Below are 23,069 nucleotides of genomic sequence, written 5' to 3'. Positions count from 1 at the left end.
CGACTTCACCTACGCTATTTTCCATGCCTCCCCCAAGTGTAGGCCAGGCCTAAGTGGGATAAGACTCATATTTGGAATATTGGCATAGATGGGGATGGCTTAATCACGAAAGAGAGGCGCAGAAGAAAAAGGGAGTAAAATATATACAAGAATATATACACTTGTTCTGAGGTCCAGAAGGAGGTCAGAGGCAGACCAGTTAAAAGCCTCTGGGTAAAGATAAAAGGGAAAAAACAGGTGATGTCATGGTAGGGGTCTAACTATAGAATACCAAATCAGGGGGATGAGGCACTTCTGGAACAAATAACAGAAATATCCAAAACACAAGACCTTGTAGTAATGGGTGACTTTCACTACCCAAACATCTGTTGGAAAAGTAATACGGCAAAATGCAAAATTTCCAATAAGTTCTTGGTGTGTATTGGGGACAACTTTTTGTTTTAGAAAGTGGAGAAAGTAACCAGAGGGACAGCCCTTTTAGACTTGATTTTGACCAACGGGGAAGAATTGGTAATGAATTTGAAGGTGGAAGGCAATTTGGATGAAAGTGACCATGAAATGATAGATTTCATTGTTTGAAGAAAAGGAAGAAGTGAGAGCAGCAGAATAAGGACAATGGACTTCAAAAAAGCACTCGGAGAACTGGTAACTAAGATCACATGGGAAGAAAATCTAAGGGAAAAAGTTCAGGAGACCTGGTATTTTGTCAAGGAGACATTATTAAATGCATAACTGCACATTATCCCGATGAGAAGGAAAGATAGGAATAGTAAGAGGCCAATGTGGCTACATTAGGTGTTCTTTAATAACTTGAAAATCAAAAAGGAATCCTACAAAAATTGGAAACATGGCTGAATTTCTACGGCGGAGTACAAAAGAATAGCACAAGTATGTAGGGACAAATTCAGAATGGTTGAGGCACAAAATGACTTACATGTACCAAGGGACATAAAAGGCAATAAGAATAGGTTCTTTTAAATACAAGAGAAGCAAGAAAAAGACTACAGAAAGTGTCGGTCCTCTAGCTAGTGGGTAAGGAGAGCTAACAACTGATGACATTAGGCACTGAACACTTCAGCCATCTTATTTTGCTTCAGTCTTCACTAAAAAGGTTAATGGTGACCCAGATACTCAACACAATTATTATTAACAACAAGGGGGAAGGAACACAAGCCAGAATTGGGGGAAAATAGCTTAAACAATATTTAGATGTATTCAAGTGAGCAGGACCAGATGGAATTCATCATAGAGTACATAAGGGAACTAGCTGAAGCAATCTCAGAAATGTTAGCAATTATTTTGAGAACACATGCATGACAGTTGGAGTCCTAGAGGACTGGAGGAGGGCAAAAATAATACCTGTCTATAAAAAGGGGAACAAAGAGGACTCAAAAAGAATGAGGAGTACTTGTGGCACCTTAGCCCTGGTCTACACTATGAGTTTAGGTCAAATTTAGCAGCGTTAGGTCGATTTAACTTTGTACCCGTCCACATGACCAAGCCTATTTTGTCGACTTAAAGGGCTTTTAAAATCCATTTCTGTACTCCTCCCTGGTGAGGGGTTTAGCGCTAAAATCAACCTCGCTGGGTCAAATTTGGGGTAATGTGGATGCAATTCAATGGTATTGGCCTCCGGGAGCTATCCCAGAGTACTCCATTGTGACCTCTCTGGTCAGCGCTCTCAACTCAGATGCACTGGCCAGGTAGACAGGAAAAGTCCCAGGAACTTTTGAATTTCATTTCCTGTTTGGCCAGCATAGCGAACTGATCAGCACAGGTGACCATGGAGTCCCAGAATCGCAAAAGAGCTCCAGCATGGACCAAACGGGAGGTACTGGATCTGATTGCTGTATAGGGAGAAGAATCAGTGCAGGCAGAACTCCGTTCCAAAAGATGAAATGCCAGTATATTTGCCAAAATCTCCAAGGGCATGATAGACAGAGGCTACAACAGGGACACACAGCAGTGCCACGTGAAAGTTAAGGAGCAGAGGCGAGCCTACCAAAAAACAAAGTATGCAAACGGTCGCTCTGGGTCAGAGACCCATACATGCTGGTTCTATGATGAACTGCATGCAATTCTAGGGGTGGCCCCTGCCACTACCCCACCACTGTCCATGGACACCTGCAAGGGGGGAGTCTCACGCAACAGGGATGAGGAGTTTGAAGATGAGGAGGAGGAGGAGGTTGAGGATAGCGCACAGCAGGCAAGCGGAGAATCCCTTCTCCCCGGCAGCCAGGAACTGTTCATCACCCTGGAGCCAATACCCTCCCAAGGCGGGCTCCCGGACCATGAAGCCAGAGAAGGCACCTCTGGTGAGTGTACCTTTGTAAATGTAATACAGGGTTTAAACGCAAGCATGTTTAATGATTAATTTACCATGCCAAGCCAGTAGCAAGTAGTCTGGAATCACTGCAGAACAAAACCTTGCAGTGAATGGGCCCAGACTTTGGTGGCATTCAAGCAACATCCGTTCTTTATCTCTCTGTGTTAGCCTCAGGAGAGTGATATCATTCATGGTCACCTGGTTGAAATATGGGAAATTTGTTTAAGGGAACTGTAACCGGGTCCTTTCCTGGGCCGCCCCCCTGCTGAGCTCTGGGCTCCCTCAATAAAGCACTGTGAGGCTTTTCTTGCTGCAGCACCCGTGGCTTTTATTTACATACAGTTCCCACCACCGGCGATACTATTTACAAATACACACAGGTCTTCCTATTTCCTCTGTTACAGGGAGTCTCCCTTCAGCCTGGAGACTGTCCCTTCCCTGGCCATTCCCTGCACTGGCTGCCAGCCAGCCTTTATAGCTCTTCTGCTAGCAGGCCCACAGATGCAGCCAGTTCCAGAGGCCAGGCACCAGACTTCTCCCCAGCCCCAATCTATTTCCACTGATTGGGGCTGGCTGAGCAGGGGCTAATTAGATGCCTTTGCACCAGCACCCTGCTACAGGAACATTCAGAGGTGCCCGTTCCTGCTGGGCTGTTTGTCTTTGGCTGAAAATAAATCAGCCTTGCTGTTAACCACGTGATGGTGGTGGGGGCTGTTCATGCTGAGCTGTTCGCGTTTAGCTAACAGGGATCTTCCCTGATATTAGCCACGCAAGGGGTGTGTGTGTGTGTGTGTGTGTGTGTGTGTGAAGCGATCATCCCAAAGAATTGGGTGGGGGGGGTTGGATTGTGCTGCACATTCATCCTAAAACTGCAGCCCTTCCTTTTAAATGGCGAATCCAACGGGCTTTGCTTGGTGTCGAAAGGAGGATGCTCCTGTTTGAAACTGTTCCCATGTATTATGAAGGTTGAAGAAGCTGAAACCCTTTGCCTTATCATGGCTGCCTGCAAGCTGAATTCTGTTGCCCAGACAAGCATGTGTGATGTCTCACACCAAACCGGCAGGCATTCAGTATAAGAGGCAAAATGCGACCTTGTACCAAAAGCACATGTGCTATGTAATGTGGATCACTTGATTCAATGTGAAATAGGCTTCCCTTTGTTCTCTAAAATGTATCTTTTTAAATACTACTCTCCCTTTTTTTCCTCCCGCAGCTGCAAATGTTTCTGTGCTCCCCCTATCATCTCCGTCCCAGAGGCTAGTGCAGATTAGAAGGTGAAAAAAACATACTCGCGATGAGATGTTCTCAGAGCTCATTCAGTTCTCCCGCACTGAAAGAGCTCAGCAGAATGTGTGGAGGCAAACAATGGCAGAGTCCAGGAAAACATTAAATGAACGCGATGAGAGGAGGGAGGAGCATGCTGAGAGGAGACAGGATGCAATGCTGAGGCTAATGGGGGAGCAAACTGACATGCTCAGGCATCTGGTGGAGCTGCAGGAAAGGCAGCAAGAGCGCAGACCGCCGCTGCAGCCCCTGTATAACCGCCTTCCGTCCTCCCCAAGTTTCATATCCTCCTCACCCAGATGCCCAAGAATGTATGTGGGAGGGAGGCTACGGGCACCCAGCCACTCCACCCCAGAGGATTACCAAAGCAACAGAAGGCTGGTATTCAATATGTTTTGAACTGTAGTGTGGCCTTGTCTTTCCCTCTTTCACTCATCCACCACCCCACCCAGTGCTTCCCTCCTCACCCACCCCTCCCAGGCTACCTGGCGAGTTTTCCCCCTATTTGTGTGATGATTTAATAAAGAAGGCATGATTTGGATATAATAATGACTTTATTGCCTCTGAAACTGGTGATCGAAGGGCGGAAGGGCTTACAGGGAAGTAGAGTGAACTAAGGGGGCAGGTTTTCATCAGAAGAAACAAAGAGAACTGTCACACCGTAGCCTGGCCAGTCATAGAACTGGTTTTCAAAGCTTCTCTGATGTGCAGGGATCCCAGCTGTGCTCTTCTAATTGCCCTGGTGTCTGGCTGCATGTAATCGGACATCAGGCGATTTGCCTCAACCTCCCACCCCGCCGTAAATGTCTCCCCCTTACTCTCACAGATATTGTGGAGCGCACAGCAAGCAGCAATAACAATGAGAATATTGGTTTCGCTGAGGTCTAACCTAGTCAGTAAACTGCGCCAGCGCGCTTTTAAATGTCCAAATACACATTCTACCACCATTCTGCACTTGCTCAGCCTATAGTTGAACTGCTCCTTACTACTGGCCAGGCTGCCTGTGTATGGCTTCATGAGCCATGGCATCAAGGGGTAGGCTGGGTCCCCAAGGATAACTATAGGCATTTCAACATCCCCAATGGTAATTTTCTGGTCTGGGAAGTAAGTTCCTTCCTGCAGCTGTTCAAACAGACCAGAGTTCCTGAAAATGGGAGCATCATGCACCTTTCCCGGCCATCCCACGTTGATGTTTGTGAAACATCCCTTTTGTGATCCACCAGTGCTTGCAGCATCATTGAAAAGTACCCCTTGCGGTTTACGTACTGGCTGCCAAGGTGGTCCGGTGCCAAGATAGGGATATGTGTTCCATCTATCACCCCACCACAGTTAGGGAATCCCATTGCAGCAACGCCATCCACTATGATCTGCATATTTCGAAGAGTCACTATCCTTGATAGCAGCTGGTCAATGATTGCTTTGGCTACTTGCAGCACGGCAGCCCCCACAGTAGATTTGCCCACTCCAAATTGATTCCCAACTGACTGGTAGCTGTCTGGCATTGCAAGCTTCCAGAGAGCTATCACCACTCGCTTCTCAGCTGTGATGGCTGCTCTCATCTTGGTATTCTTGCACTTCAGGGCAGGGGAAAGCAAGTCACAAAGTTCCATGAAAGTGCCCTTACGCATGCGAAAGTTTTGCAGCCACTGGGAATCATCCCAGACCTGCAACATTATGCGGTCCCACCAGTCTGTGCTTGTTTCCCGGTCCAGAATCAGCGTTCCGTGGCATGAACCTACCACCATGATGTCCAAATTGCCAGGTCCCGTGCTTTGAGAGAAGTCTGTATCAATGTCCTCATCACTATCGTGATCGCGCTGTCATCGCCTCCTCGCCTGCTTTTGCAGGTTCTGCACATACTGCAGGATAATGCGCGAGGTGTTTACAATGCTCACAGCAGCAATGAGCTTAGCAAGCTCCATGCTTGCTGAGGTATGGCGTCTGAAGGAGCGCAGGAAAGCAGAGTTGCAGCGAAATCGGTGGATGACGACGGATGCCACAAGAATAGATATTTATACAGAACGACGAGAAGACCTGCAAGGTGGATTCATGGCAGCAGGAGAGCAGAGTTGCAGCGGAAGCGGTGGAGGACGACGGTTAGCACCGCGCACATTTTCCAAGGAAGAACACACATACCCGGGATCCCATGACAGACAACATGGAGAAATTTGCTATTGAGGCAATAGCTGCAGAACAGAGTTGCAGCAGAAGCGGTGTCTGATGACGGTTAGCAGTCCTACTGCACCATCTGCTGACAGCAGCACCTAGGACACTACAGTGGCCTGTGTTGGTGAGCTGAGCTGAGTGGGCTGCATGCTTGCTGTGGTATGGCGTCTGCGCGGAAAACAGGCGCAAAATGAATGTCTGCCGTTGCTTTCATGGAGGGAGGGGAGACTGACGACATGTACCCAAAACCACCTGCAACAATGTTTTTGCCCCATCAGGCATTGGGAGCTTAACCCAGAATTCCAATGGGCGGTGAAGACTGCGGGAACTGTGGGATAGCTACCCACAGTGCACCACTCCATAAGTCAATGATAGCCACGGTAGTGAGGACGTACGCCTCCAACTTAATGCGCTTAGTGTGGACATACGCAATTGACTATATAAAATTGATTTCTAAAAATTGACTTCTATAAAATCGACCTAATTTCATAGTGTAGACATACCCTTATAGACTAACAAATTTATTAGGGCGTAAGCTTTCGTGGGCTAAAACCCACTTCATCAGCTGCATGCAGTGGAATACAGTAGGAAGATATATAGATAGATAGATATCTAAGTTTTTTTTTCTCCTGCTGATATATATATACACACACACAGACCATGAAAAAATGGGTGTTGCCCTACCAACTCTAACAAGACTTATCATTTAAGGTGGGCTATTATCAGCAGGAGAAAAAAAAACTTTTGTAGTGATAATCAGGATGGCCCATTTCAAACAGTTGACAAGAAGGTGTGAGTAACAGTAGGGGAAAAATTAGCTCAATTTAATGGTGTCCAGTTTGCAAATTAATTCCAGTTCTGCAGTTTCTCATTGGAGTCTGTTTCTGAAGTTTTTTTGTTGAAGGATTACTACTTTTAGGTCTGTAATTGAGTGTCCAGGGAGGTTGAAGTGTTCTCCAACTGTTTTTTTAATGTTATAATTCTTGATGTCTGATTTGTGTTCATTTATTCTTTTGCATAGAGACTGTCTGGTTTGGCCAATGTACATGGCAGAGGGGCAGTGCTGGCACATGATGGCATATATCATATTGGTATATGTGCAGGTGAATAAGCCCCTGATGATGTGGCTGATGTGATTAGGTCCTATGATGGTGTAGCCATTATATCTATGTGCACATATGTGCTGTCGCTTGCCAGATTCCACTTGCTCCCTGTCCAAGTATTATACAAACAAATGAATCACACTCCTGCCCCCATTCATGCGGGAGTTCAAATGGTGACCTTGAACTTGAAAAAGGGGATACTCTTTTCAGTCTCCTTCCCAGCAACAAAGCTGGTCACAGATGCCTTAGGGACAGATTGAGGCACCTACCTGAACCACCTTCAGATGCAAGGCACATGGTCTCATAATCATCTGAAGGACCATATGAACCTCTTGGAACTAAGAGCCATCCGACTAGCCTGCACTGCTTTCCTACTTGTTCTTTGGAACTCTACTCTGCAGATCCTGATGGACAACGCTTCAGCTATGTACTATGTAAACAAACTAAGTGCTCAATTATCCATTTGTCTGGAAGCAGTCGAGTTATGGGAATAGTTCCATCAGCACAGAGGGAGGCTGCTAGCTCTACACCTTCCAGTAGTCAGCAATGACCTGGTGCACTTACTGAGCAGAAACATAGTAACTAGACATGAGTGGTCACTGCATAAATCCATCTAGGTCCAATATTCTGCCAGTAGGAGACCCCCTCCATAGGTCTGTTTGCTATAGCAGACAATGCCATGTGCTGGGACTTCTGCTCTAGAGGCAGGGTGAGTCCAAGCTCCCTTCCAGATGTCTTTTCTTTGATAGTCTCAAGGACTCCTGTATGCCTTCCCACCTATCTCCCCGATTCCCTGTGATAATATCCAACATCAGATGGGACAAATTTACAGTCATTAAGATAGCTGCCTACTGGCCAAGTCAGTTTGTCTATTGCATTTCCTCCAGATGTCCAGACCACCACCTATATACCTTCCCACCTGTCCAGACATCATAATATAAAACCAAGGTAAAATACTGCACTGAGATCCATAATCTTTACAGATGATAGCCTGGATGTTGGCTGGATAAATAGGACTGAAAGAGACTGCTTCTAACAAGTTCAGGAGATTTCTTTTACTAAGCTGGAAACCTTCTGCCAGGTAAACTTACTCCTCAGAGTGGAAAAGATTTCTATATGGGCAGCCCAAAACAATATGAATGCAGTAGAGGCCTCAATACCAAAGGTTCTGGAGTAGATGCTGCTCCTGAAGCAGGCAGGACTAGCATTTAGCTGTTTTAGGAAATGTTTACACTGCAGATGAGGTTTCATTCCCAGCACAGGTGGACAAACTCATGCTAGCTCACATTGAGCTAGCTTGCTAAAAATGGTAGTGTGGATGTTGTGGCCTCTGCTGGCTGCTTGAGCCAGCTGCTCGAGGTTGGACTCACAGGGTTGTGTGGACCTGTTGTTTAGTGGGCTTTGACGTGGGTGGTAGGCCGAACTGCTGCCAGTGCCGCAATGTCCACATAGCTGTATTTATCATGCTAGCTCAAGCTTAGCTAGCACAAGTCTGTCTACCCATGTTGGAATCACACTTGCCAACTACATTCTAGACGTACCCTCAAAGTCCACCTGGCAGCGATATCGGTGTGCTGTGTTCCAAAACGATCACATTTAACCTTCTGACAACCTGTGGGGTTGAGATTCCTCAAGGGCCTTCTTCAGATCTGCCCTCCAAGTAGAGACCTGACTCTCGGATGGGACCTCGACATCTTCTTACAGATCATGGAGCCTCCTTTCAGAACATTATCAGATGCTCGATATACCATCTTACCATCAAGATGGTCTTTCTCATGACCATCACATCAGTGTGGAGAATCAGTAAGCTCCTGGCTCTTAAGTCTGTATATATCCTTCCAAAGGCAAAAGATGTTGATGAAATAACACACTAAGTTCTTCCTTAAAGTGGTTTCAGAATTCCATCGGAATCCGTCTGTCTTCTTACTAATTTTCTTCCTGAAGCTGCACTCTTTGCCAGGAGAAAAAAAGCCTAATTATCTGGATATTTCCAGGGCCTTGCTCTGTTACCTCAACAGTACCAATCATTTCAGGCTCTCTCCCTCTTTGTGGTCATATCCAGCACATCAAAGGCCAAGCTATTTAATCCCAGAGATTCTTGAAATGAATCACATGGCATATTTCCACCTGCTGTCAATTGGCTGGCAAGCTTCTCTCTCCAAACATCAAGGCTCGCTCCACCATGGCACAAGCAACGTCCTCAGCCTACTTCAGAAATGTGCCAATCTCTTAAATCTGTAAGGTAGCCACGTGGAGCAACACACTGGCTCTTGTTAACATTAGGCACTTGACATGTCTGCTATGGCAGGTGCCAAGTTTGCAGAGCAGTATTTCAGTCTCTGACTGATGCAGCTGACATTACTTACTCCCACCACCCAGAGAGGATGCTGCTCTCCAGTCACATACAAGAACATAAGAGTGAGCATACTGGGTCAGACCAAAGGTCCATCCAGCCCAGTATCCAATCTGCTGACAGTGGCCAATGCCAGGTGCCCCAGAGGGAGTGAACCTAACAGGTAATGACCCAAGTGATCTCTCTCCTGCCATCCATCTCCACTCTCTGACAAACAGAGGCTAGGGACACCATTCCTTACCCATCCTGGCTAATAGCCATTCATGGACTTAACCTCCATGAATTTATCTAGTTCTCTTTTAAACCCTGTTATAGTCCTAGCCTTCACAACCTCCTCAGGCAAGGAGTTCCACAGGTTGACTGTGCGCTGTGTGAAGAACTTCCTTTTATTTGTTTTAAACCTGCTGTCCGTTAATTTCATTTGGTGGCCCTTAGTTCTTATATTATAGGAACAAGTAAATAACTTTTCCTTATTCACTTTCTCCACACCACTCATGATTTTATATACCTCTATCATATCCCCCCTTAGTCTCCTCTTTTTCCAAACTGAAAAGTCCTAGTTCTTCTTCGAGTGATTGCTCATATCCATTCCAGTTAGGGTGTGCGCGCGCGCCGCGTGCACATTTGTTGGAAGATTTTTACCCTAGCAACACTCGGTGGGTCGGCTGGGCGCCCCCTGGAGTGGCGCCGCCACAGCGCCAAACATATACCCCTGCCAACCCATTCTCTCCTCAGTTCCTTCTTACCGCCCATGTCGGTCGTTGGAACAGTGGAGCGCGGCTTAGCTGACCTCCACTTCCCTAGCTACTCGTAGTTTCTCTCGTTAATTCTTGTATATATAGTTCAGATTTATATAGTTGTAGTTAACTTTCTTCGTTTGTAGTATAGTTAGTGTATTTAGTTAACAGGGGTTCAGGGATTATCCCCTTCCCCGCACCCGGTGCCGGGTACTATGCCCGGTTCACAGGGTTTCAAACCTTGCTCGGCCGGCCACTAGCCGATGCCGACAAGAGATCCTCTCCTAAGTGCCTCGAGGAATCTCACCTAACAGATAAGTGCTGCATTTGTAAGGCCTTTAAGCCGAGAACAATAGGGGAGCGAGACTTTCGTCTCAAGCAGCTCCTGAGGGAGGCAGCTCTTACTCCTCCGCTCTCGGCACCGAGCGCTGGTCAGTCTTCAAGAAGCGCTCCCTCGGCACCGGATCGCCGGTACCGCCAAGGCCTCTCGGCACCGGCCGTCGCCGGCACCGACCTCGGCACGGATCCCTCTCCTGGAGGATGAAGAGGCACAGGACTCCTGCTGCGTCCGAGCCGCCTGCTCCGCAGCCCGAGCGCTATACTAAGTCGGACCGCTTGGCACCGATACCTGCCATGGCACCGACAATATCAGCCAAGGCCTCTCGGCACCGGCCGTCGCCGGCACCGACCTCGGCATGGATCCCTCTCCTGGAGGATGAAGAGGCACAGGACTCCTGCTGCCTCAGAGCCGCCTGCTCCGCAGCCCGAGTGCTATACTAAGTCGGACTGCCTGGCTCCGATACCTGCCGTGGCACCGACAATATCGGCACCGTCGAGTCGGTACCTGAACGCTCCCCGGTGCGAGCCGTGGTTGAGCTCACTATTCCTTCCACGTCGGAGACATTTCCACGTCGAGGGAGTTGATTGCAATGACAGCTCCTGCACTGCCTCAACCCCCGGCACCGCCGGTGCGGGTTATATAGTTGATCGGCAAGCCTGCCTTGATCAGACCACCCTGCGTCGGCACCGCAGAGCGGCACCGTTCACGATCGTGGTCCCGCAGATGTTCTCGGTCCGGTCGCTAATCCAGGTGCCGACGCCGCTCGCAGTCCCGGCACCGTTCTCCATTTTGGTACCGGTCGTACTCGCGGCACCGATCAGCGTCCCGTTCGCCGGCCCGGTACATTCGGCGCCGATCCAGCTCCCATCACCACTCCCGACGTCGAGCCTCGAGATCTCGGTCGACCTCCCGGCACCGCTCCGGTCGCAGGTCCCATTCTCGCTCCCAGTACCGGTATGCCTCCCGGTACCGATCCCCGGTGCCGCGTTGAGCGACGTCAGCTAGAGAGGGAGACTCTGCCCATGGCTTTTTAGCTTCTCCATGGCCATCCAAACATGCATCACTGTCGTCCTGTGCAGGCAGTTTATATGCGCAGGACTGTGATTCAGATGTGCACACCAGAGTCTTCCAGGTGCCCCAGGCCCAGGACCCTGACCCCATCAGTGGTCACCCTGTACATCTTGGGCGTGCCATCAGGCCAAAGGCCTACCTGTGATCCCATCTCGCTCTGTTCCGTCAGAGCACTGGGTGCCAGAGGCGACAGTTAGCCGCCCCCCTCCGACCGGTACGGAGGAAGCCCCGGTTCAGCCACCGGACTCCCACATCCCACCGGATCAGGAGGTCGTCCAGGAGCGCGAGCCCACACAGGACCCACTTGTCCCCGGCCTTTCTTCTTCCTCCTCCCCAGATGAGGCTGTGGCAGGAGCGTACTCCTCGGGCCCTCCTCTAATCGACTTGGGGGGCCATCAGGACCTCCTGAGACAGGTGGCACTCAATATGAATCTCCAAGTGGAGGAAGTCTCGGAGATATGGTATCCGGTTGTAGACATTCTGTCGGCTGACGCCCCCACTAGAGTGGCCCTACCGTTCATTCCGATGATCAAGGCCAATGCGGATACCATCTGACAGTCTCAAGCTACTATCCCGCCCGCGGGCACGGGAGTCGAACGCATGTACATGGTATCCTCCAGGGGCTACGGGTACCTATATGTACACCTCCCCCGGCTCCCTTGTCGTCCAGTCCGTCAATGAGACGGAATGCCATGACCCCCTGGCACCAGCCCCTAAATCCAAGGAGGCTAGGCGAATGGACTTACTGGGCCGTAAGATGTTCTCGGCAGGGGCCCTGCAACTTCGCGTAGCAAACCAGCAAGCCCTGCTTAGCCGCTACTATGAGTGGGGGTGGGCAAATTTACGGGGTTGGTTCCTCAGAACTCCCATTAAGAGTTTGCTGCCCTCCTGGAAAAAGGGAAGAAGGTGGCGAGAGCTTCCCTCCAGGCCTCGTTGGATGTAGATGACTCCGCAGCCACGACTCTGGCCTCGGGTGTTACCACGAGGCGCATTTCATGGCTCCAGTTATCGAGCCTTCCCTCGCAGCTGCTGCACACTATACAGGGATTGCCCTTCAATAGCAAAGGCCTGTCCTCCCAAAAAAAAAAAAAAAAAAAAATTTACCCTAGGCTGCAAAGCCTAAAGGACAGCAAGGTCACTGTGCGCTCCCTCTCGGCATGCACACACCGGTGACTCAGCGCCGACCTTTCCGCCCCCAGCCTCACCGCCCTTACCCTGCGCCTAGACAAAGACAGGACTTTGCCAGCAGGCGTGGCCGAGGCAGTCGTAGGCGTCAGTCAGGACCCCAAAGCAATTCCTCTTGCAAGAGGGGCGGACGCTCCTCACCATCGGAGCTATAGAGGAGGTACCAAAGGACGAAAGGGTTGAAGGGTTCTACTCCCACTAATTCCTAATCCCCAAGGCGAAGGGAGGTCTCAGACCTATCCTAGACCTGCGGGAACTCAACAAGTTCATGATACACCTGAAGTTCCGCATGGTATCCATGGGGACTGTCATCCCATCCTTGGATCCCGGAGACTGGTATGCCACCCTCGATATGAAGGGCGCGTATTTTCACATCGCCATTTATCCTCCACACAGAAGGTACCTCCGGTTTGTGGCTAACCGTCATCATTTCCAGTTTACGGTCCTCCCGGTTGGCCTCTATACAGCCCCAAGTGTACTCAAAGTGCATGGCTGTAGTCGCCGCCTCTCTCCGCCACCGTCGGATACACGTTCTCCGTATCCAGATGATTGGCTCTTTCGAGGGACCACCGGGGCCCAAGTTACCGGTCATGTGGGCGTCGACAAGGATCTATTCCTGCGTCTAGGCCTGATGATCCATATAGAGAAATCCACTCTGATTCCCACACAGGGAATAGAATTCATTGGGGCCATCCTGGACTCCAGTCTCGCCAGAGCCTGCTTACCTCAGCCTCGGTTTCACGCGATGGTGACAATTATACAAGGTCTACGGACCATTCCGACAACTTTGGCTAGCACTTGCCTAGGTTTCCTGGGTCACATGGCTGCCTGCACATTCGTAACAATCATGCCAGGCTTCAATCCATCCACTTCAATCGTGGCTCACCTCGGTGTACCACCCGGGCAGAGACAGCATACTCATGGTCGCCTCGATCCCCCCGAGCGTCCTAGGCTCCCTCGACTGGGGGTCGACGCCCTCCCTGGTGTGTGCAGGGATGCTGTTCCATCCACCTCACCCCTCGGTGTCCCTCATGACGGATGCCCCATCTCTCGGCTGGGGGGCTCACCTGGGTCAGTTTCACACTCAAGGCCTTCGGTCGGCTCAAGAGCTGGCCTTGCACATCAATGTCCGGGAGCTGAGAACAGTCTGCCTTGTGTACCAGGCGTTTCTGCAGCACCTGCAAGGCCGTTGTGTCTCAGTGTTCACAGACAACACAACGGCCATGTGTTACATAAACAAGCACGGAGGAGCACGGTCCTCCCTTCTTTGCAGGGAACTATCCAACTCCGGGACTTCTGCACTGCCCAATCGATAGACCTGGTAACGTCTTTTCTCCCAGGGGTCCGGAACACTCTGGCGGATCGCCACAGCAGATCCTTTCCTGTCTCTCAAGTGGTCGATTCCTCCGGACGTTATCCATTCCGTTTTCCGGAAGTGGGACTTCCCCCGCATAGTCCTCTTCGCTCTCGCGAGAACATAAAGAGAGAGAAGTTCTGCTAATTCCAAGGCCTCTCCCCGGGCTCAATCTTGGAGGCTTTTCTGATGCCGTGGACGGGCCATCTGCTGTACGCTTTTCCACCGTTCCCGCTGGTTCACAGGGTCCTGCTAAAACTCCGCAGGGACAGAGCGCACCTGATCATGATCGCTCCAGCGTGACCCAGGCAGCACTGGCACACCATGTTGCTAGACCTGTCGGTACCCAACCCGATTCCCCTGCCTCTTTGCCCAGACCTCATAACGCAGGATCTCGGCAAACTTCACCACCCAGACCTGCAATCCCTGCACCTCACGGCATGGCTGCTGCGTGGCTAAACCGATCCAAGTTATGTTGTTCTGCCTCGGTTCTACAGGATTCTACTGGTTGGTAGGAAACCTTCCACTCTGTTAACGTATCTGGCCAAGTGGAAGCGTTTCTCCTGCAGCTACGAAACGCACAATGTTTCTCTCACCGAGGTTCCGATCCATTCCATCTTGGACTACCTCTGGTCTCTCAAACAGCAGCGCCTGGCGCGGTCATCATTAAGTGTACACTTGGCAGCCATATCTACCTTCCACCCAGGGGAGAGTGGCCGCACCGTATTCTCACACCCTGTGGTTTCTAGGTTCCTCAAGGACTTGGAGCGTTTATACCCCCAAGTTCGCCGCTCCGCCAAAACCTGGGTCTTCAACCTGGTTCTAACCAGTCTTATGACTGCCCCATTCGAGCCACTGCCAACATGCTCGCTGATATACCTGTCCTGAAAGACAGTTTTTTCCTTGTAGCCTTTGCATCGGCCAGACGAGTCTCCGAGCTTCAGGCTCTCACGGTGGACCCACGGTATACTGTGTTTCGCAAGGACAAGGTGCGGTTGTGACCACGTCCGGCCTTTCTCCCCAAGGTGCTGTCGACCTTTCATATCAACCAGGATATCTTCCTTCCGGTCTTCTTTCCGAAGCTACACTCATCGTGAGGGGAGCACATTTGTCCTCCCTAGATGTCCGTAGGGTGCTCGCATTCTATCTCGAGCGGATAAAGCCCTTTCGTAACGCCCCAACTCTTCGTCGTACTGGCAGACCGGACAAAGGGCCTACCTGTCTCCTCCCAGAGGATTTCATCTTGGGTGACGTCGTGCATCCGCACCTCCTCTGACTTGGCCCATGTTCCATCGAGCCACCTTACTGCACATTCCACCAGGGCTCAGGCTTCTTCTGCTGCCTTCCTGGCTCACTTACCCTTCCAGGGGATATGTCGTGCAACTACCTGGTCCTCGTTCGACACCTTTGCCTCATTGGTTCAACAGTCCAGAGATGATGCAGCCTTTGGCTCAGCAGTTTTGCATTCTGCAACATCTCACTCTGACCCCACCGCCTACGTAAGGCTTGGGAATCACCTAACTGGAATGCATATGAGCAATCACTCGAAGAAGAAAAGACGGTTACTCACCGTTGTAACTGTTGTTCTTCGAGCTGTGTTGCTCATATCCATTCCAGACCCGCCCTCCTTCCCCACTGTCGGAGTAGCCGGCAAGAAGGAACTGAGGAGCGGATTGGTCGGCAGGGGTATATGTTCGGCGCTGTGGCGGCGCCACTCCAGGGGGCGCCCAGCTGACCCACCGAGTGTTGCTAGGGTAAAAATCTTCCGATGAATGTGCATGCGGCGCGCGCACACCCTAACTGGAATGGATATGAGCAACACATCTTGAAGAACAACAGTTACAACGGTGAGTAACTGTCTTTCTCTTTAATCTCTCCTCATATGGAACCCGTTCCAAACCCCTGATCATTTTAGTTGCCCTTCTCTGAACCTTTTTTAATGCCAGTATATCTTTTTTGCGATGAGGAGACCGCATCTGTACACAGTATTCAAGATGTGGGCGCACCATGGATTTATATAAGGGCATAGAATCATAGAATATCAGAGTTGGAAGTGACTTCAGGAGATCATCTAGTCCAACCCCCTGCCCAAAGCAGGACAAATCCCCAGACCGTCTTTTTTTTTTGTTTGTTTTTTTTACACCCCTGTTCCCTAAATGGCCCCCTCAAGGATTGAACTCACAACCCTGGGTTTAGTAGGCCAATGCTCAAACCACTGAGCTATCCCTCCCCACCTACAATAATATATTCTCCGTCTTATTCTCTATCCCTTTTTTAATTATTCCTAACATTCTGTTTGCTGTTTTTACTGCCGCTGCACACTGCATGGATGTCTTCAGAGAACTATCCACGATGACTCCAAGTTCTCTTTCCTGATTAGTTGTAGCTAAATTAGCCCCCATCATAGTGTATGTATAGTTGAGGTTATTTTTTTCCAATGTGCATTACTTTACATTTATCCACATTAGATGTCATTTGCCATTTTGTTGCCCAATCACTTAGTTTTGTGAGATCTTTTTGAAGTTCTTCACAGTCTGCTTTGGTCTTAACTATCTTGAGCGGTTTAGTATCATCTGCAAACTTTGCCACCTCACTGTTTACCCCTTTCTCCAGATCACTTATGAATAAGTTGAATAGGATTGGTCCTAGGACTGACCTTTGAGGAACACCACTAGTTACCCGTCTCCATTCTGAAAATTTACCATTTATTCCTACCCTTTGTTCCCTGTCTTTTAACCAGTTTTCAATTCATGAAAGGATCTTCCCTCTTATCCCATGACAGCTTAATTTACGTAAGAGCCTTTGGTGAGGGACCTTGTCAAGATCTTCCCTCTTAATTTACGTAAGAGCCTTGGCTTTCTGGAAATCTAAGTACACTATGTCCACTGGATCCCCCTTCTCCACATGTTTGTTGACCACTTCAGAGAACTCTAATAGATTAGTAAGACATGATTTCCCTTTACAGAAACCATGTTGACTTTTGCCCAACAATTTATGTTCTTCTCTGTGTCTGACAATTTTATTATTTACTATTGTTTCAACTAATTTGCCCGGTACTGACGTTAGACTTACCAGTCTGTAATTGCTGGGATCACCTCTGGAGCCTATATAGTGGGATCCACAGACACATTCTTGAAGAACAGTTACTTACCTTACACTAACTGGTTCTTCAATGTGATTTCCATGTGGATTTCATGACCCATCCTGTGTCTCTGCTTTTTAGAGTCCTCTGTAGCAAAGACTGTGGCTTGCAAGGGAAGTGAGGTAGGTGGTGGCTGTCCCGCCCTTTATCCCTTTGCACAAGGAGACACATGCATGGTCCCAACAGACACTGATAGCCAAAAAGTCCAGCCTTGTGTCCATGAGTTGCATGTGCACCTATAGTGGGGATCCACACTTGCTACAACATCTTGAAGAACTACAGTTACTGTAAGGCAATTAATTATTTTTTTTCTCCTCATTGCGGCTCAAGGCAATCAATTATTGTGACTTGTTTAAGGTCTTGGATTTGTTAATTTTGTTATTTTGTAGGGAAGAATATTGTTGATTTAGGGGATTGATAATGGATCTTTAAGACTCTTACTTACTGGTTTGAGTGATGAGTTGGTGCACAGAGATGTTAATCTTCTGTATGGGAAGGAAAAAGGGCAAATGGAACCATGCACTACCATAGGAAGTATTTTCTGTTCCTTTTGGTTACATTCTTTTACTTTTATTTGAAGAGAAACAAACGTTTCATCATGTAGCCCCATTTGGGGGATGAGAGTTACTGGTAGTATCTCACTTTGGATTTTGCCAGCCCCTTCAAAACAGAGATATTTGCCTCCATCCTAAACATCTCTCCAAACTGGAAAAAAATAAGCCTGGTAAATAATGTTAACTGGGAATTAAGTTTTCTGGAAGAGGTTCCCAGTTGTTACAGTTGTATAGAAACTGTTTCCTATAGGTTATATCTTGGAGGAAGGTGGGGGGCATTGGGATTTAGTGGGAAAACTTCCCTAAAGGAAATTTCTTCAATAAATGGGTGTAATTTTTTTCTTAAAGTGCTTTCTAGCATAGTAACTGTATCACTTTGCTCTATAGAATTAATTATGTGCAACCATGAGGAGAACAGAATTAAAGTTTATCTTGCTGCTTTACAAAGGCATTTCCCTGAATAGATACAGAGCTGCTTGCATCCTTGGTCTTTGTCCTTTTCAATCAGCTCTGGTTTTGTCTTGTTATTTTTCAAATAAATACAATTTCAATCTGTAACAATTTTGCTCTTAAATATTATCATAATAAGTCATTCCAAATATTCTGCTCTTGAAAAAAAATTGCCTCTCTGAACTGAGTTTTTTGTGTGTGTCTCCGTCCGTCCGTCCAATGAAAATGTGCCTAGCAGTCCTGTCCACATGGATTGCTTCTTCCTACATGCAGAGATGAAGGTAATGCAGAGGTGTCAAAGATTATGCCAAGCCATCTGTAACACCTTCCTCGTGTGCAGTTTGTCCCAAAAGCTATGCTTTCATGCCAACAGAGCAGCAAGCTCTTGAGAGGGTTATATCTCTTTAGAAATAGTATATTTAAGATAGTTTTGTTAAATTGTGAGTTACTGAACTGAACACTTTCCCTGCCCAATTCCTCTTTCCCCTGAGCTTAACGCTCACTACTTGACATGGTCAGACTTAGTGTGTGAGCACCACCAGTTAGTGGGCAGTGCAGGAGTTGCTAAAAAGGAGTTTGCCCTGCTTGGTGGTTCTGCAGGCAGGTATGGAAGGAAAGCTTTGCTTTTTCACCTACATGAACCTCAAGTTCTTACTAGATCCAAAAATGCAAGCAGGGACTGAATGGCTAATTCTCCGCTCCCCGTTTCTTCAGATGCTCCACCTGAGCAGTAGCATGACAACAAAGCCCCTTCTTCCGCCCTTGAATCCTTTGGAGCTCTTAGACCCACCCCTTACTCAATCAGATCCTAGAGAGCTGCCATTAGTTTCCACCCCAGCAAGGTAGAAATCCCTCCAAAAAACTTCTGTGAAATGCTTTTAGCCAATGGAGATGGAGAGGAGAGATTAGCATCTTCCCTGAGCCTCTCTCAGCCTTCTCTTCGCCTCTCCTGTCTTTTTTCTATTATTGATTCATCATCTTCAGTCTTGCCAGACCAGCGAGAGCCCCCAGCACTGATATAGCTCAGTAGGCAGCATCCAGTCTGCATTCTTTGTTCATATCCCTCAGATCTTTTTCCCTGTTCCTTTAGGGCAGGAAAGAGTGAGTGTTAATGCATCTAAATGGTGGTTTGTGCAAAAAAAACCACCCCAGATTCTGCATATACATTTGTGGTAAATACACACACGTTTAGACATGCAATCACACATACAATTTTGTGGGCAAACAAAACCAAGAGTGTGTCTGTCTCAATCTGTTATGAGTTGGTATGTTGCACAGATGTCTGTGATGAGATGGTATATTGCTCAGATGTTCTTTAGTACAGTTTCTTAAATTTCTAGCAACTTGAATTATAACCAGCGGGATACAATAGTGCAGATACCTTAAATCTAAAATATCTACTATTGCAGTAATAGAAATATTTTTCTGTACCTGTAGTAGTCAGTGTAGTTCTGAATTTTTGAATTAAATGATTGTGTTTCTTAAGTATGGAACATAAATATATATATAAGCATTTAGATATAAATGCAACAGAAGAGGAAACACAAAATCAAAAATTATGATGCAGAGAACTTACAAGGTTTGTGCTGCCTAGATGATACAAACTAATGAATATTGTTACCAAGAAAATGCTTTCTTCAGAGTTTGCTTGTTGATGTTTTTCATGCATGGATGAAATGCAGATAGATCAATTAAATTTGAGCCAGGGTAATATGAAGAAAGAATTTTTTAAATGTTGTCTTTTGTATCAAATGTCTCCTTTTGTCTTCTGATTCTTATGTGGTAGTGTATTTACTCCTTTTTGGCCAGTTGAGCCCCAGAAAAAAGAAGAGCTTCAAGCAAGTACATGATGGCATGTTTATTTTTTTCCCCCTTTATAGCTTCCCTACATATTTTATGTTTTATAAAGTATGTATTGCAGCTGTGCCACATTCATTTTGAAAACTCCATTATTAAAAGCTAGCTTATAATGACAAGTAAACATTTAATCATTTTTCATGTAAGCTTCAAAATTATTGCTCTGTGGAATTTTTTTTATGCGTAACTGTATTCATATGATCCGAAATGCTCTATAAGAAATCCTTAGTGTAACTGCGTAGGTCCTAAGAGTGCCATCACTATCTCACAGCTAAGCTAATGCAGAGCCAAATATTTCATTGTTTTGAATTTTTACTTTAAACATTTTTCTCAGAACATGTGATTTTGTTTGCTTGTTTGTTTGTTTGTTCATTCTTGCTTTATATATGCTAACCTTTGAAAAATTTGTTTTGTACCAAATCTATCCTATTTTAACATTACATCCATTTAAAAAAAATCTGGCTATATTCAGCTGGAATCCTTCTTCATGTTCATTAATTTCATATTGCTTCTCAGAGCCCTTGATTTTTCTCATCCTCTTACACACTTTTTTTTTTGACGCAATAATGGCAGTTAAATTTTTTAATTGGTTTTGAAACTTTTCCATCTATATCAACTTATTTATGTTATGGCTCAGTAATAGCAACTGTTTCTCTCAAATTCTTTTTCTATTAACAAAATATAAAATTCACTTAATATTTTGTCAGACCTTGATGACAGGGTAGCATCATCCAGTACATGGTTTTAATAAACTGTTTTTCTTCACTGCTTTTTCTGTACCAGCCCTTTGATGTTTGGAGCTATGGGGTGAGAGTCTGTGATGTGCTTTGAAAGGTTCAATGCAGATTTCACCATTTGGGGTGAAGGGGAACTAAGATGCCTTTAAGCCAGCTTTCTGCCTTGCTGATCCTGGGTTGCTGCAGGAAGTTGGAGAGTTTAGTGTAACTTAGGCAACTCAGGGGCAGCCTCTCGACATTAGAGTGGGCTACCCTGTGGGCCATAGCCCTGTCTGGAATTTCTACAGTGCTATGGCCTTGTCCCCAGCATACCACCTTTTGGGTTTTCAAGGGAGGGCTCAAAAGGCAATCTCATGGTTTTCAACAGTGCTTGTGCCAGCAGCATCCTTCCTTGATCAGGATCAGGGATGTTAGAGTCCATTTACACCACTCTGGCACTTGTGCTTGTTGTAAAGGAGCTGGAGCAGAAGTGTGGGTCTCACCTGTAGTTTCCACATATAACTGAGATTAATACTCATGCTAACAGTGGTCACTTTTAGATGTTCCGATAATCTAATAAGAATAATTATATCTGTCTACGCATCAGCCTGATGTCTCTTGTTCTCCTTACTTTCTTGTTTACACAACATGTCACCAAGTACCAAAAAGAAAATTAAAAACTGAGTTAGAAATTTCTGATAGTAGGCATCACAGAATAAATATCAGTAATTTTAATAATTGCATATAAGCCACTTCTACATTTAAATAATAAGGTTGTAACATAACCAGCAAAAGTTAAAACGTTTAAAGACATCTTTTTAACTTTGAATGTTGCTGGTTTTCTCAAAGTGTTTCACAACCATAGTATTCCTGAAATTTAAAGAAACTTTTGATTATGATTTTATGTTGCCAACTATATTGGGTGGCCAAGACATAGTAATGGTTCTTTTTGAAGCCATTGTGGTCTGTTATTTAAATAAGTGTTTAGGCATGTCATGCAAATGCTCGTGAAAAGTCTTTACAAAGGGTTAATTGGGACATGTATGATAAATTCTCACAGTTCAATGCATTGGCCCATCACATTTTTTCAAAATAAGTTGTGGCTAAACCATATTATGGACTACATTTGGAAAAGGAAATATTTGAAATCTAAGATGTAGTTGTGGTCAGTTGTGTAAGTAAAAAATTGGATTGTTTTGAAAAGATTGAATTTTCTGATTTAGAATTTGTAGAACTGAGTTTTAACCCCCATCCCCTGCAAATAGAGTGTTTAAAACAGAAATGCTGGTGTGGTTTTGTCACAGTTGTGTGAATGCACAATTAACTTAATTTAGCAATATGGTTACAACTCTTTAAATTATGTCTATGGTTCCAGGCTCACAAGAGACATTAATACTGAATGATGCCAAGGTAGCTTACTTAGTATAAACTAAACTTTTTAAAATAAGTGTATCAAATAAAATGTAAGCTAGTACCATTTTCTGGTTATCTCTCGTGTGTCTCCATTCATTGTCTGTCTGTATAGATTGTAAGCTCCTTGGAGTAGGAGCTGTTTTTTGTTTATATCTTGTATTGCACCAAGCACACTAGTGACACTTAGCAAAAAAATTAATAATAAAAAACTGATTACCAAAGCTAAAGTTATAGGGCTAAATGCCTGAGCAACTGAGACTTCATTTACTTAGTAGAATTGTACCCATTTTTGCCAGAGGGGCATTTCATCCATAATCTTGTAAACTTTGTCTACAATGGAAAATGACACACTGCTGATGAGTACCAGGAACTTCTGCAAGACATGTTTTAACTGCAAATGTAGACAAGGACCAGACCGCACTTTGCTGATCATGGTTTGGTTTGAAATTAAACCATGTTCCACACTGACTCAGCTTTTTGCTGGCACTTGTCTTCATTGGGTAAATATCCTAGTGTAGATATAGTCACACAGTTACTACAGGAAATATCAAGAAGTATTTCAAAGTGGATTTCATGAAATCAAAATTATAGTTTGGAGACATAACATATATGTAGTTATTTTATACATTTAAAATACACCACCCACTGACTCACAATAATTCCAAAGTAAATGTTCTGTATAAGAGTGAAGTATTTTTGTTGGTTTACGTGCCCTTCTTCACTCGTGTATTTGGTAAATATTTAATCTGAAACAAGCTATAAACCACTGTGTAGTTTTGCCTATAGAAAAGATATAATAATGTGAGTAAAATAAAAGTCTTGTTTTATAATCAGATCTTATAAGAAATATCTTAGGATACAGTTTCTTTTGTTGCAGATCTTTTCTTCACCACTGTTTGCCATTTAGCTGCCTAGCATTTTTATTCAGTGTTCTAGCTTTAAGCTAAATGGTTTGAGTGGCTTTGCCTTTTCTTTTTTCCTGGGGCAGGGTGTTGCTGTACTGCTTATAGGATATGTA

At 46.2% G+C, this 23,069-nt stretch overlaps 1 protein-coding gene across 1 annotated transcript in view; it reads left to right on the top strand.

The window, feature by feature from the left end:
• The window catches only part of HERC1 (HECT and RLD domain containing E3 ubiquitin protein ligase family member 1), a 217,162-nt gene that overhangs the window by 104,746 nt on the left and 89,347 nt on the right, over positions 1-23,069 (top strand). The window lies entirely within an intron of this gene.

The sequence above is a fragment of the Mauremys mutica genome, chromosome 11 (genome assembly GCF_020497125.1).
Source record: "Mauremys mutica isolate MM-2020 ecotype Southern chromosome 11, ASM2049712v1, whole genome shotgun sequence".
Taxonomy (NCBI): Eukaryota; Metazoa; Chordata; order Testudines; family Geoemydidae; genus Mauremys; species Mauremys mutica.
Note: the sequence above shows the minus strand (reverse complement) of the source record. Positions and strands in the feature narration are given on the sequence as shown.